The sequence below is a fragment of the Malaclemys terrapin genome, chromosome 15 (assembly GCF_027887155.1).
Source record: "Malaclemys terrapin pileata isolate rMalTer1 chromosome 15, rMalTer1.hap1, whole genome shotgun sequence".
NCBI lineage: Eukaryota > Metazoa > Chordata > Testudines > Emydidae > Malaclemys > Malaclemys terrapin.
The window spans coordinates 30,963,699-30,977,484 of record NC_071519.1 but is presented as its reverse complement, the minus strand read 5'-3'; positions in this window follow the sequence as shown (position 1 = coordinate 30,977,484).

Sequence of the window (13,786 nt, the reverse complement as noted above, 5' to 3'; positions counted from 1 at the left end):
GAGGGGAAATGAAGATGCTGGTGTTTCTTTCTGGTTTTCGTCCAGCTCGTGAGAATTTATAATTGAAGTCACGAGAGAGATTCTGGGATTTGGCGTCGCAGTCCACATAATGCCACCAGGCAGCCTAGAGCTTGCAATCTCAACAGTGAGGGCTGAAATGCATGTGGTTCTATGAGTGCCATCTCACTGGGAGTGGGACTGGACAGGTCAATTCTGGTAGCAGTTTCCCTTTCTGCTTTTCCTAGAGGTAATGCCTCTGGATCTTTCATAAGAGTGGAAGAGTCCATTTTCCCCTTTGAGATGGGAATGCTCATGCTACTCAAAGTAACAGTGCCATCCATGGTCCTGGAGATTTAAAACTTCTTCTTCTGTCTGCAGTTGTTCAGACACATCAGAGTTTCTGCTTGACTCTTTAGGTAGCTTGTCTGTATCCTTTGCAAAGGTTGTCACTGCGTGCAATGCACTCAAGTTGGCTGTAGCTTCATGTGAGTGGGGTAATCTGTTGTTTGTAGAGTCAGTTGTGGCACTTTGCAATTTATACATCACTTCGGCTGTGTTGTCTTCCGTGATGGAAAACACTGCACTGGTACCTGGGCTGCTCTCCGTGCTCAGTTGGGTTTCTCTGAGAAACCTCTGGCCTACCATTTCACTGGAATGAGGTTCATTTCTGGAGGCAGCTAAAGGATAGAAAAAGCCCTTTGTCTCTTTTCTAGTTAATTTACTTTTAGCTTGTGGTGCTTGTTTGCAACAGGAGCAGAATGTTAAGTAACCTGCTGGTTCCAAACCTCACCATACGAAACTCAGACTGAATGTGAAGAACTGGCAGGGTCTGCATTGTCCTCCATCAAGCTACCACTAACTGCTACCTCTAATACACTAGGCCTGAATCTCCACTGTCTTGCACCTCACGTCATCAGTTGCACCAGAGCAATACAGGTATAAAATGCTACCAGATCAGAATGGATCCCTTTTACACCAACTTTGCATAGGGCTAAATGACAATATGAGGTGCAGGGCAATGGAGAATCAGGCCCTAAGTTATAGTCACTGCTGATCATCACCAGTGACTATAGATCCTGGTTACAAACTTCATGCTTGAAAAGTCGAGCCCTACGAATGGTGAATCCCTGGCTGAGAGTGTAACCTGTATTCATTTTATCCACTATATAGTGGCCCTGATTTTCAATAAAAGGCCTCAGCTCTCCATTTCGGGGCCAACAAATAACTGCAGCCCCAAACGTGGGCATAGATAACAGACCGATTTTAAAGCATTTAGACATCTACGTAGCTGATTTGTGGCTGCAATCCTAGGGCTACGGCACGCCCTAGACAAAATGTGGTTACAAAAATCAGAGTTCACTCCTGAGTGCTGGGTACTCAAATTGGCCTGTCCCAAGCTTACTTAGCTTCATAGAGACTGGTACTCTGCCAATTCACAGCAGAGCCCACGTCTATGGAAGAAATTCCTTTTCAGAACGTTGTTACTATGGGCCTAATCTGAGCCTATTGAGGTCAAAGGAAAGATTCCCCTTAACTTCAATAGGCTTTGGAGGGTCGGGTTTCATTAGACTCAGAACTGAAATCTGGGGTTGTCATTCTTTCACTATAAATAGGGTTTCCCGAGAGCCAGATTCAGTGTGTGGAGTACCGCTGCCTTAGAGACTACAGGCAGAGACTGAACATCTATACCACAATTTTACAGCCCGAGACACCTGACACAGGCCAGCCATGGGTGTTTAGTTGTGGTGTAGACATACCATAAGAGACAGTCTTTAAGAGGCTCACTGCCTGGTCCAAATGCTTTCAATCAGGAAGGTCCTAGATTACAAGACTAAACAGATGTTCTAAGCACAACCGTGATCTTAGTACTAGTGCCACAGCAACAACAAGTAAATTACTCCTTTAAGCCTCAATATTGATTAAAACTCTCCTGAAAACGCCTCCTGAATGACAAGTTCTGCATTAGGGCTGTATTCCCCAATGCACTCTGGCTGGTTTGCCTCGCTCCCCTGACACAAAGCAGCTGTAACTCTGGTTGAAATGGCGAATTAAACCGGGTTTAAAGATGCGCTGTGTTGCTGTAGCAGCACAAAGAAGGCAGAGCCTCCTGGTTTGTCTGACCCATCCTCTTCAGATCAAAACCAGACACTTCCTCACCTTTGTGGTGTGGTGGAAAGGGCCACTGTTCTTATGAACATATTTTCTCTTTTTTTCCTTCTCATTCCTGGGGATTGCCATTCCTAAGCGTGTCTTCCCAGCCAGTGACGCGCACGTTAAACAGCGCTGGAAGGCAAACAGAGTGAGTATTTGCCTGTTTGCAAACTCAGGTGGATGAAGCTAAAAGGTGTTTCGGCGCACGCTGAATTAGCGCATTTGACAAAAGGCAAAACAGAGATCAGGCCGCAGCATTTCAAAGTGAACCTCTGAATGCTAGAGCCTGAGGATTTCGGCTTCAGAGCACAGACCAAGGTTGGCATTTTTGGTCAAGCCAATTCTGATTAGGAGTTACAGGTAGGAAGAATCTCTGCTTGGAGGATGAATAAGACAGCTGTCAATTGGGAGCAGTTTATTGAAGGCAATATAGGAGATTTAAAAAATGTAATTTACTTTGATAGTCTAAAGACTGGTGTATAATAAGATACTGAATATATAAAATATCATTTTGAATTATGATTTTGTAATACGGAAACAAAGCATCTGTCACGGTTTAGGCTCCAATTCAGCAAAGTTCTTAAGCACATTCTTCATTTTCAGCCTACTTCAATGGGAGCTAAGCACATATTTCAAGTTAAGCAGGTGCTCAAGTGCTTTGCTGAATCAGGGACGTAAACATTCCATAGATGTGTGTGACAAATTATTAGCCTGGGGGTAAAAAAGAGATGAGGAAAAGGTTAAACAAAATAGGGGGAAGATCCTTGAACACACCCATGCTTAGCTTTACTCACGTGAGCAGTCTACATCAGTGAGACTGCTTGTCTGAGTAAAGTGAAATATATTTGTGTTTGCAGGATATTAACCCTATCATAAGGGTTAAAAAGCAAAGACTCATACCCCAGTATATGAGAGTGACAATAGCTCCTGTCTCAGATAGGACAGCACTACAAACTTGTCTTTGATTTTACAATTATCTCGTATGTGGTCTCTCCTCTGCACTCTGATAAGGGACCAAAAAAGGCCACTCGTTAAGGAGCAAATGTCAAAAAAAAAGCTGCAGCATCTAGCTCAAAGGACACTAATCTGAGACTCACAAGACCTGGGTCCTATTCCTGGTTCTGCTGTGTGATTTTCAGCAAGCCACATCATTTCGCAGTTCGCCCTCCTACCACTTCTTTATTTAATGTGCAAGCACTTCAGGACAGACTGTCTCTCACTCTGTGTATGTACAGCAGCTAACACAATGGGGCCCTGATCTCCCCTGGGGCCTCTAGCCCCTCCCATAAAACAATTTTATTTTAAACATTAAGCCTTCAAGGAGTGATGAACAAATAGGGCTGAGTGGCTCCTTCCTTCCTAAGTCTGCCACACACAAGGAACTCAGGGCATATGATCAGGTACAGCTTTTCCTCATTTTAACTTTACGACATGAAAGGGAGGGAGGACAGGTCTTGAATCAAGAGCAAAAAGAATCACTTACCAGACAGACCCAGCAGCCCAGCCACGATCAGAAAGAAGACAGGGAATTTCTCCTGCATTTTGCAAAGCAGCTTCTGATTCAGCCCCATAGACGTGGAAGTACTGACAATTTGCTCACACAGGTAGCAGCTGTCCCAGGAGATGCTGCTGCGCTCCCTTTTGGCAACGGGCGTTGCACAGTTTACTCCCTGAGGGCAGAGTATTGGGTTACTTTATATCAGTTTAGGACAGGGAGTAGCCAATAACCCCATCCAAAAAAGGCTGCACCAACTGGAACATACTGATTGATAACAAAGGGAGTGAGGCGATGACAAAGGAAGAGGGTCCCTGTCATGCTATTGTTCTATCCCAGCGTATTTTGAGATGAGCAAGAGCTGGGCTCATAGAGGTGGGACTGATTCTTTCAATACAGTGTTTTCCTGACTCTGCACAAGTCATCATTTCCTAGGACAGTGGTTGGTTTTGGGGCGGGGGGCGGGAGGGGAGCGCGAGCAGGTTTCAGGGGGGCCACCAAACAGGACCAATGTTAGACTCACTGGGGCCCAGGGCAGAAAGCCGAAGCCCCACCACATGGGGTGAAGCCTGGATCCCGGAGCCTGCCACCTGGGAATGAAGTCAAAACCTGAGCAAGTGAGCTTTACGGTGCCCCTGTGGCGTGGGGCCCTGGGCAACTGCCCTGCTTGCTACCAGCCCTGGCTTTTATATGCAGAAAACCAGATGTTTTGGCACAGCTGGGCTGTGGAGTTTTCACACCATGTCGGGGGGCTCTCAGAAAGAAAAAGGTTGAGAACCCCTGTCCTAGGAGACTTTACTTATTTCAGAGCTGTTGTCTATACCCAAGCATGGATTGAAAAGCCAAGCATGGGGCCTGATTCTCTGTTGCCCTACAATTTACATCCGTGACAAAAGGGTGTAACACACTATTGTTCTCATGGGGGAGCATTTTGTACCCACTTTTCAGTGCTATAAATGACTGCCCTAGGTGCAGGTGAGTCAGGTCCTTGGCATTTAGCTCTGTTGCGTACCTGGATATGGCGGGGGTTGGTGCCACTCCACGAGCTAACACAGATCAGCGTGAATCAGGATCTATCCAAAGGCCTCTTACCTGAAAAAAAAATAAAAATTGTGATTTCGGATCAGGAATTCAGCAAACGCACGATTCTTCACGCCAAATCTAGCATCAATGGAACATCAAGGCTGAGAAATCAGACAAGCAATAGTCAGAATTAAAGTTGAAATTATGCCTATTGGGGGCGTATTGCCTTAAAACATGGCCGCTCCATTTACCATTCTAAAATACTCATTAGTCAATACAATACACAATATCATACAGACCAACATTTCTTATGCAATCTTACAAATGGTGAGTTACAATGCAACCCAAGCCTGGTCTGATTTTCAGAATGGCTGAGCACCCACCTAGCCCACTGAAGTCCCTGGGAGCTGCAGCAAACTGGGAGGTCAGCATCTCAGCGAGTCAGCCTTGTACAGCCTTCAGACTTGACATTTTTCAGTCTCAGTGAGTTCTACAGAGCAAGCCAAGCTCTGCAGGAAATCGGCTCAGTAGCTATAAAGTCATTAATGCCCAGTGTCAGCAAGTTGAAACTTTCCTTTAGCCTTTTCTTCAGCTCCCCAGCAAGGGAATCCAGATCCAGTCCTGCCTCTCTCACCCCAGCTTTGCTTAGTGCCTGAGCATGGTGAGTAGCCCTCCCTGCTCCTCTAGTCCTTACCCCCCCCCATGCCCAGCTCTGCTGGTGCACCTGGATCCTGATATGCACCCCTCATGCCTCTGTACTTGCTGTCCTAATCCGGGCCCATCACACAGCGCTGCCAATGCTTTTCAGTCCTTTTATGCATGACCTCTGCTGTTCCAGTCCTGCCTGTTTGACTAGCACCAAGTGATGCAGGAAGAGCTGCAAGAAAAGGAATTGTTAGACGCAAAGAGGCCATGCTGAGTTGGTCCCACTTAAAACCAGATCCTCTTCTAGGGTGACCAGATGTCCCGATTTTATAGGGACAGTCCCGATTTTGGGGTCTTTTTCTTATATAGGATCCTATTACCCCCCACCCCCGTCCCGATTGTTCACACTTGCTGTCTGGTCACCCTACCCTCTTCCTATCGTTCAACTCATCCTGCCAGTGACTGTGCTTGCTCCTTGCCCAAATGAAAGAAAGGGGGACTACAGACTGGAATCTTTTCCTCCAGGAGCATTTTCTGATGGTCAGAGCAGGAGGCTAAGGCTGTGGCTATGCTACGGAGCTTGCAGCTGCGTCGCTGTAGCACTGCTAGTGCAGACGCTCTAAGCCGACGGGAGAAGCTCTCCCATCGGCTTAATTACTCCAGCCCGCGAGCCAGGGTAGCTTCTCTCCCACTGACATGGTGCTGTACACGGGGGCGTTTAAGTCGGTGTAACCGACGTCACTCACAGGGTGGCTTATTCACACCCCTGAATGACATCACTTATACCGACCTAAGCTGTAGTGTACAATAGCCTCAGTGCTAGTACTTGTTTTGTGACCTTGGGCCGGAGTTTTTGTCTCTGTGATATGGGGATCATCATAGATACCTACATTCCATGGGTTTTTCTGAGGCTCAGTTATTCAAACACTTGCAAGGTTGTTTTAAGATCCTCAGTTAAACTATATAGAACAGGGGTGGCCAAACCTGCTGGCCCTCCGAGACGCATATGACAATCTTCAGAAGTTCAAAAGCTGGGGTGTCCCTGCTAGGGCTTCGGGCTTCAGCCCTGTGGGGAGGGCGTTGTGGGGCTTCAGGCCTACAGGAGGTGCCTGCCGGGGTTCAGGACTTCGGCCGCACTCCTACTGAAGCCCCGTGCTGCAGCAGACACACCCCACAGGGCTGAAGCCCCGAGACTCCCTTCCCCGCTGGACAGAAGCCAGAGGCAATGCATAGGGGGGCACTTCCCCCCCCCGCCCGATTTTTGCCATGGTTTGCTGGCCTTGCTTGGTCACATGGTGCCATCAGGCTCCCATCTTGCACAGCCGCTGCTGGAGCCAGCGAGCTGAGGCCAGGGGGAGAGGCACCAGGAACCAACTGGGAGCTGCAGGGAGAGCTGCTGCTTTTGATACGGTTTCTTTTCCCCCCACCGCAGCTAAAGCAGCAGCCCCTCCCGACAGGTCCCAGCTGTTTGCTGCTGCCTCTCCATGAGGCCCTAACACCTGGGAGCTGCAGGGAGGGGCTGCTGAAGGTAAGAGGGGGGACATGCCAAGGGGGGAGGGCGTGTGACTCATGCTGTTGGGAGGGGTCAAATTGTGGGCCCCCCCCCCCCTCAGCAGGCAACAGTCATCTCTGGCAGAAGCCGCTAGCCCCACCACCCCAGTGCAGGGCAGCAGCCCCACGTTCCCCTGCAATCAGGTAGGCAGAGAATGGGGCGGGGGGGGGGTCCGCGAGCCGCACTTTAACTGTAAAAGAGATGCATGTGGCTCATGAGCTGCGGTTTGGCCACCCCTGCTATAGAAGCACAAGTTGTTACGATTTATTGGGTTAAATTTAAATGTGAACAAACAGTTACATTCCCTACTTCAGGGGCCCTTCAGTTGCTGATGGTAGCATAGCTTAAGGCTATAGCCATCTCCTCGTCTGCTGGCAAAGAAAATTGCAGAGCAATGCTTGATTATGCTCAACACGTTTGCTTAATATGATTTGAAATATCAGATAGAAAAATAATCCTCTCAGGGAGAGAGTTTTAAGCTTTTACCCAGCAGACTGTAGGCAAATTAAAAGTTTCCTAATGAAATCTGAAAAGGTTGTATTTATTTCAACCCCCACCCACGCACACACACCCCCTTTAACAATCCGCTATAGGTGGTATCTTTGCATTGCTGCTTATTAGACAGGACTGGAAATGGCAGGACTGGGACAGATCAGTTCTATTTAGCACACTTTACTGCCTGAAATTCAGGGTCAAATTAACTCAGTGGTATATGGAGTCACTCCCATTCATTGCACCCTGCTCCATCTGCAGCCATTTACCAAGGCAATATAAGTGCAAACCGCTATCAAATCAACACAGTAGCATTCGATTAGATTAGAGCTGATCAACATTTTTTGCAGTCATTTTTGGAATGAAAATGTTCATTTCTTTCAACACTTCCCTTATTTTTTACTATTATTAGACGAACATTTCCACAGAAGTTTTCAGAACAAATGATTTCTTCCCCATTTCTTGTAAAATGTATCATGGGAAATAGTTCCCATTTCCCAGCCATCTCTAGTAATGATGAAAGGGGCCTGCTGTTTATGCCGTAGCCTGGAGGCACATAATTGCTGGGTGTTGGGGGCTGGTAATAGAAGACAGAACTTTTCACCGGTGGAGTCAAGAGTTCAAACCCTGCCCAGGCTAACAGGGACCAAAAATTGTTGCCATAAGATGGCTGCTCAGTGGCCTATAGGAAAAGAATTTGGAGGTGTTGGCTTGGCCCCCATATAGAGGTCACAGCCGTGTTACTATTACTCAGGCTTATTAGGATAGAGCCTAAGACCCAATCCAGAATGGAACGCCATTGTACTAGGCACTACCTTCACAGTAGTAGAATCCACAGTCACAATCGTCCCACTTCTTTGACTGTCTTTGCTGAGACACAAAGGACAGAAGACACTTTCCCTTTGACAGGTGGGGTCCTCCAGGGAAGGCCTAAGGCACCCTGTTTTGTTGGCGTATGGCACTACTGCTGGCTGTATCAGTTCTGTGGTTAAACAAAGGGCTTTGTTCTCCAGACCTGCCCAGCCAGCATCCTTCACCAGATCTTAGCTCACCCGGCAAAGAGAAATGCTGACTCATGACAGCGCAGCTATAGGAAAGGTTTCAGAGTAGCAGCCGTGTTAGTCTGTATCCGCAAAAAGAACAGGAGTACTTGTGGCACCTTAGAGACTAACAAATTTATTAGAGCATAAGCTTTCGTGGACTACAGCCCACTTCTTCAGATGCATATAGAGTGAAACATATATTGAGGAGATATATATACACACGCATACAGAGAGCATGAACAGGTGGGAGTTGTCTTACCAACTCTGAGAGGCCAATGAAGTAAGAGAAAAAAAATGTTTGAAGTGATAATCAAGATAGCCCAGTACAGACAGTTTGATAAGAAGTGTGAGAATACTTACATGGGGAGATAGATTCAATGTTTGTAATGGCTCAGCCATTCCCAGTTCTTATTCAATCCTGAGTTGATTGTATCTAGTTTGCATATCAATTCCAGCTCAGCAGTCTCTCGTTGGAGTCTGTTTTTGATGTTTTTCTGTTGTAAGATAGCCACCCGCAGGTCTGTCATTGAATGGCCAGACAGGTTAAAGTGTTCTCCCACTGGTTTTTGAGTATTATGATTCCTGATGTCAGATTTGTGTCCATTAATTCTTTTGCGGAGAGACTGTGCGGTTTGGCCAATGTACATGGCAGAGGGGCATTGCTGGCACATGATGGCATATATCATGTGGTAGATGTGCAGGTGAACGAGCCCCTGATGGTATGGCTGATGTGATTAGGTCCTATGATGATGTCACTTGAATAGATATGTGGATAGAGTTGGCATCGGGCTTTGTTACAAGGACAGGTTCCTGTTCATGCTCTCTGTATGTGTGTATATATATCTCCTCAATATATGTTCCACTCTATATGCATCCGAAGAAGTGGGCAGTAGCCCACGAAAGCTTATGCTCTAATAAATTTGTTAGACTCTAAGGTGCCACAAGTACTTGCTATAGGAAAGGTTTGTCATGCTCAAGTACTTAATCCCCTCCGCCACTCAGAGCTGCCTGGACTAATATTTCCATGCACTAGGATTGCAATCAGATCAGCCCAACCCCAGCACAGGCGGAAGGAGGAGGAAACAAATACCGCCCAATTGTTTAAAGTGTGAATAATTTATAGCCCTACTTAAATAACACTATGGGAAGAGAGATTAAAGGCTTATTACGAAAAAGTCACGTTTACAGGCCTGGAAATGTTTCCTTTCGGAAACAGCCATCTCTTACGGGATCACCCGTCCCTGGAGTCTTGGTATTATTTGAATTGGGATAGACGCTGGAGGCCCTAACTGAGATTAGGACCCTCTTATGCTAGGATTTGTACACACATAACAGGAGACGGTCCCTGCCTCACAGTGCTTGCTGTCCAGACAAAGGGTGACCAAGAGGGAGCATTATATTTACAGCAACAAGTGCTGGGATTGTGACAGATGCTGCTTCCCAAAATGGGCAAGAACTCAGATAAGCATAGCAATTAGATTAGAGTAGAGCAGGAACAGCGCAGGAAAGCAACAGAAAGAGACACCAAGCAGGGGGCCTCCAACTGACAATAAACCATTTTCCATCCTTCAGCAAGCCACTTTGATGCTGCTGTTGAATGCAGACTTCCGAGAAAAAATGATATTTCTCTGTTCCCAAGAGCCTGTCTCCCTTCTTCTGATATTTTATTCTGGTGTTGGAATTTCTGGATTCTTTTGGAGAACAGTTTAAAGATATGTGTTTTATTGCAGCCTGTTTTACAAAAATTAAAATACAATAAATCAGCTGTAAATTTCAGTCAAGTTTAATGGACAACTTTGGAGAGGCAGCATGATCTAGTGGGTTAGTGCACTGGACTAGGGGGCAGAAGATCTGGTTTCTACATTAGCCTTACCACATATTTGCTTTATGACCATGGGCAAATCACTTCACTTTTCTTTCCCTTCCCAGCAGGGGTGAAACTAACTTAAAGGACTTACTGGTACGCAGGGCGGCCAGGCTGCCGGGCAAGATGACAGGGGCAGCTCTAGACCCCCGGAAGGGTCTGGGCCTCGGGCAGAAGGGGCGGGGTTGGGGCCAGACTCCCCCCACCAGTCCTTCAGCACTGCCTGGCCCGCGTGACAAATTAAAGGGCCCAGGGCTCCGGCGGCGATTTAAAGGGCCTGGGGCTCCAGACACTGCCGGGAGCCCCGGGCCCTTTTAAATCGCCAGGCCCCAGGCAGCTGCCCTTTCCCCCTCCCCCTGCAGCCCTGCTGGTATGGTGCTTAAAGCATTGCTGCGGCAGCTCTGTAATGTCGGCTGTGTACCAGCCTGTACCGGCGGCCACGGTCTTACCGGTACGCCGTACCGGCCCCCGCCGGCTTACTTTCACCTTTGCTTCCCAGCTTTGCATAATCAGACTGGAAGCTCTTTGGGGCAGGGACTGTCTCTTACTATATGTTTGTACAGCACTTAGCACAAATGGGGCCCTGATCTCTGTTGAGGCCTCTAGATACTACCGTAACAGATAATAATTTACCAAATTGGATCCCAGGTTAAAAACTTCCAACAGGCTTCAGTTTCCAGGAGGGGCACCTGTCCAAGATCTGTTCCACTTGTTCCCCCAGCCAGGATTCTGCAGGTCTCTTGGGTCTGCTCTATGCATACACTGGTGTTACCAAGGCTGAACATGGTGTAGAGGTCAGTACAAACTAGGACAAACCATATTCTGACTCATGGCAGCTGTGATTAAGTCTCTAAATTTATAAGCTATAATTCAACTTATAAATCATGCTGTTCGACATGTAATAACCATGATAATGAGTCATCAGTGGATGCTGAACATGGCACCTCTGATGCAAATCCACTAAAGAAATCTATCTGCCAGCTACCTCTTCTGCTTAAATTGCAAATTCAGTTGCTCTGCTATAATCCCTATGCACAATACCAGGCTGAAAGTTAGTTTGCACAAATGCTGCAATGACTTTTGTAATAAATGAAGTGTGTGTGTGTGTGTGTGTGTGTGTGTGTTCCTTTGATTGACACACAGCCAGCCAGTTAGCTGTAAAGTGCCTCTCGCTAGCTGTTCTCTACTTGCTTTACCTGTAAAGGGTTAAAAAGTCCCCTAGGTAAAGAAAAAAAAAAAGTGGGCACCTGACCAAAAGAGACAATGGGAAGGCTAGAACTTTTAAAATTGGAAAAGAAACTTTCCCTGTGTGTATCGTTCTCTCTGGGCTGAAGAGACGACGGGCAGCAGGAATGCTGTGTAAAGTTTGAACCAGGTATGAAAGCCATCAGATCATATCTAGAACTACTTTTAACAACCCAAATATGTAAGTAAATTAGGAATGTTCAGGTAGATGCGAGTAGGTTTATTTCTGTTTATTTTTTAAGGCTTGTGGACTCCTCTGTGCTAACCCCAGATGCTTTTGTTTGCTTGTAACCTTTAAGCTGAACCCCCAAGAAAGCTATTTTGGGTGCTTAAATTTTGAAACTGCTCTTTTAAAATCTAGCAAAAGCCTAAGTTCCAGATGTATTTTCTTCCTTTTTGTTTTTAATAAAATTTACCTTTTTTTAAGAACAGGATTGGATTTTTGGTGTCCTAAAAGGTTTGTGCATGTTGTTTGATTAGCTGGTAGCAACAGCTAATTTCCTTTGTTTCTTTCTCAGCTCTTCCCCTAAGGGTGGGGCGAAATGGCTTGAGGGTACCCCACAGGGAGGAATTCCCAAGAGTTCCTTCCTGGGTCCAAGGGGGTTTTTGTATTTGGGTGGTGGCCACGTTTACCAAGCCAAGGTCAGAGAAAAGCTGTAACCTTGGGAGTTTAATACAAGCCTGGAGTGGCAAGTATTTTTATTTTTTTAATCCTTATGGGCCCCCACCTTCTGTACTCCAAGTGACAGAGTGGGGAGTCAGCCTTGACAACTTTCATTCAGTAACTTTGGGTCAGATCTTTAACTGGTGTAAGTCTATGGGGTTCCATTGATTGACACCTATGACACGTGTCAGGTTTAGCCGAGGTGTCCAGGGTGAATCAGTATCACCTGCTTTTGGTGGGAAGGAGCCTTGTCTGTGCCCAGTGGGGAAAACAGTGGAATTACCATTCTACTTTTCACTTCTGGACTTGCCTCCTTGGGCATTTCCATCGTTTAAGCCTGCTATTTTTCAGCACCGACCATGATCAATATAAAAGCAATCTAACCATCGGTCATCCTATTCCCAGTGGGAGGAGGGAATCCCCTGTCCCATATTCTGTATCATACACTGTGGTTCTGCTCTTCAACATTTGCCTCCCCCACCCAAAAAAAGCAGTGGAAGATGCAATGGGCAGATTCCCCCAAATCACAATAGGGAAGAGGCTCTTCTGGGAGGTACTGTGGACTAGGCAAAACTTTTATTGCATTAGGAAACTTGAGAACCTGAACAGAATTTAGAATTCGGTTCTAATGACTTTGGGGCATGATTTTCCATGACTCTATGTATCTTTACACTACACTGCCGGCAAAACAGCCTTTAAATAGTTGTGTTTCCATCCCTCCCTTCATGTTCATTAGCCAGTTGTGTGACTACAGTGAGCAACCACCCACTCACCAGTCCGGGTAGTTTTCAAACAACTGAAAGTCATATGCCAGATCTCATTATTGTTCCCTAGGTTTTTTGCTAAGTAAACATACTTCTGTTCAGGTGGTGCTCTTTGGATTGTTCTGGTAGAACCAAACATCTCTGTAACGCTCCTCAGCTACATCGCTGACAGCCACTGAAGTCAATCTGTGCTCTGCGTTTTCCTGTAACTTTTATCTAATTGCTCAGTTGGTGTCACCTGGAGATTTTCCCTAAGTAAAGGTAATTGACATATTCTCCCCCCCATCCCCGCAAGCTTAAGCTATTTGAATACCCTCCGGGCTAAAGAGTTAAATAGGAGTAACCAGTATGCCATCTAGTGGCTGGAATACAGCACCAGATTCCACAGTCATTGCATACATCATGGTGAGCACTGCAGCTGGAAGAAAGGATGACTTTGGAGCACCAGCTGTGTTTGTGCAATAGGAACCACTATTCTGCAAAGCTCACGGGTAAACAGGCTTCACATGGTATGGCTTAGTGCAGTTCTGCAAACACCCACCTGCCCATAGATCCATGAGCTACAACAAAGCTGAAGTCTTCAAAGGGAGGAAATGGAACCCAGCCATAGAATGGTGATAATTCGGCTCTCGCACTGGTGCGAATCTGGAGTAACTGGCGTACTACCAGAGTAAAACCAGAGTGAGATCAGAATCACAGCCAGCGTATCTGACAGGGAGCCTCTGAGGATGCCCATGACTTGGCTGATCAGCAGAAGTGGCCAAGTGGGGGCTACAAAGTAGCAGCCGTGTTAGTTTGTATCCGCAAAAAGAACAGGAGTACTTGTGGCACCTTAGAGACTAACTCAC